Genomic DNA, 2,903 nt, shown 5'->3' with positions numbered 1-2,903 from the left:
AAGGGAGGCTAACAGACCTATGTTATGATCTATCGGCGTTTAAAATTCTATAAACAATTATAAACTCGCAATCAAGGCTACATTTTTCTGTGTACAAGATTTGAAAATTGGCACTGAACCTCAGCACTGTTAAGATTTCGATCTCCAGATTGACTGTTGTTACTATTTAACTGTGAAGCTATGCAGTAACTAATTTGTCTAACTTTAATAGCACCTCGTATCTCTAAATCTTATACCCTATTTTCACACACGTAACATTAAAATAGACACATGTACCTGCGCTCAGAAGGGCCCACAAAATTAAAAAATAAACGTTTCAGATTCCCCAACATTTCCTTTACCTTCAAAAAGTCATCATTTTAATAACTGTATTATTATCTAATTAGAACTACCCGTATTATAGGTTAATCTGAGATCCAGTTTGCCTTTGCATAAGCTTATTTTATATATCTGCAATTCTAAATGGGAACAGGCCAGAAGGACTAATTCGTTAATGTAGAATAAGAAAAAGTTAAAAAGAATTGTTATTTAATTAAAAATTAAGCACGCTGCCGTGACCAGGATTCGAACCTGGGTTATTGCGGCCACAACGCAATGTCCTAACCACTAGACGATCACGGCTACTGGAGGGCTTGCTGAAGAGTTCTATATCTTTCACTTTACAGTAACAGTGAAAGTCACTTAACCGTAGCGAAATACCAGGTAAGAGAAAAACAACGAGTCAGGAAATCCAATTGCAATTCTCCATTCTCTTTATTACAGTCAAGTTCAGAAATTTGTATCTAGGTACAGACTTCTAAAATACTCATAAGAATCGATTGAAAGACGTGACTGACGGAACGTCAAATACCTTTCTCGGTCAAGTGGATGGTACTCCTCTTTCGTATTCTACAGGTTACAAGTTCAAGTCTCGGTCTAAAATGTGAGAATTTTTTAGGTTTTCTTCTGTCCTTCCAGGTAAATGCCACGACAGTGCCTCAAATTAAGCCATCATCGTTTCATTCCACATTCTTTGCAATTCATTATTGACTACCTACCTACCTACCTACCTACCTACCTACCTACCTATGGCTCTACAGCCCTTTGTTGAACCTTGGCCAATTTTCAGTTTTATTAATCCTATACACTGATGGTAGGACTCCTTGGACAGGGCTTCAGCAATTCGCAAGGCTGCTACCTACACACACAATAACACAAACAGAATAAACGCACACAAGCACCCATGCCTTGAGTAGGATTCGAACTCACGATCCCAGTGTTCGAGAGAGCGAAGACAGTTCATGTCTTAGACAGCGCGGCAACCGTGACCGGCCCATTATTAACTAATCATCATAACATTAGATGCTATACATTTTGATAAATTGACGGCACCATTATTTAAACCACAAATGAATAAAAAAATTTATCGACAGAGCTACGCAACGTCTCATACAAATTGTTCTGAAAAGCTTTTAACATATTTCTCTATCGTAACTTTCTTAGATTATTTTAAGATTTTTCATTTGATTGAGCTACAAGATTATTGCCTCAATTGGGATAATTGTGAATGTACATTGTAGAATAAACTATTTAAACTATTTAACTATCCACGTAATAGTCCGTGGAGGCCCACAAGGCTGTGAGACTTTGAGGCTCCCACATTTCCTAGACAATCGGTTCACGGATGGCCCTGAGGTTGTCAGCCTTACGTACCGGCCGTCCGCCCTTTACACCCAGGAAGATTCCTGGTACTCATTTCTGTTAGAGGCTGAGTCGATCCCACGGCTGTAGTGCGGTTGGAAGGATTAGGTCAATTGAAAAATTCAATGATCTCATTGGGAATCGAAATCTCGACCTTCCGGCTTGTAGCATATTGACTCCATCAACTACGCTACCTCGTGCTCATTAAAGAACAAGTTATACATTTACGAATAAGAATATAGGGAATGAAGCATGTAGGAGTCGGTATGTACAGCTGTTTAAACGACATACAAAATGAAATGAAGGCGATCGTATAAGGAGTCCACAATTTATTATGGCATCGCTAACAATTATACAAATGAAGTTCTGTGCGCATAGATTTCTATCGAAAGAAGTCAAGTTGCTTGTTGTTCGGCCAATAATATTCCTTATTGAATCAGATTTATTGCTGCTTCTAGAAGCGGGCGTTTGAAAATCGCGAAGCGTTAAAACAAAAGGAGTGGAACTCAGTCAAGGAAGCTGTCTGCAGCCATTGAAACGCACGGTAGATAAATGACCGTCCCCGGATAATATGTGTACAATTGATTCCAATTTCTGTTAGATGGTGGGTCAGGGGGGTCGCACGCATCTCAGCCCTTACATGACAGCCAGTCATTTGTTTCTGATGAATGAGGATTCCCTCAGCTAGCCACTCGTAGTGGACGCTAATCTCGCCCTTAACATCACGATCACAAAAGACTCAAATTCCCTTGGCCACGCCCGTTCCCTCTCATTTCATTAACTTGATTGGCACATTCAATTAACATTATGATCAGAAGGTCAGACCTCCCCGTCTGAAAGGAAGCCTAGGAACGAGAGTTTATCATAGTCGGGTTAGAATTTAGACAAAAAGGTTAATTTGGAGCTTCAGGAACAACATTTATCTCATCTTGCCGCGGTGCTGTTAGACGGAAAGACAAGCCATCAGGCACAATGCAGGTTCGCCCAGATGAGGAGATCTTGTCTGCATTCTGTTTACAGCGGGCAGGCAAAAGTTATACTTACGCAGTAACTGTATTACCATGACTCCAGGCCCACGGATACACGAAAATAAATTAGAGTTAATTACCAGCTGAAATCATGTGTGGTTTGCTTTATTATCTCATGCCATAGAGATGAAAGGGATTCCTCGTAACATTGCTCATTTGAAACAGACAAACAACCATGAGACAACTAATTTGATA

General features: G+C 39.9%; 1 non-coding gene across 1 annotated transcript; it reads right to left on the bottom strand.

Annotated features, from left to right (window-relative positions):
• Positions 1 to 549: 549 nt before the first annotated feature.
• Positions 550 to 621, bottom strand: Trnah-gug. Its single transcript has one exon. It is a non-coding gene; the product is annotated as a tRNA-His (tRNA).
• Positions 622 to 2,903: the final 2,282 nt, after the last annotated feature.

The sequence above is a fragment of the Cryptotermes secundus genome, unplaced genomic scaffold (assembly GCF_002891405.2).
Source record: "Cryptotermes secundus unplaced genomic scaffold, Csec_1.0 scaffold1788, whole genome shotgun sequence".
NCBI lineage: Eukaryota > Metazoa > Arthropoda > Insecta > Blattodea > Kalotermitidae > Cryptotermes > Cryptotermes secundus.
This window is presented reverse-complemented; position numbering and strand designations above follow the sequence as displayed.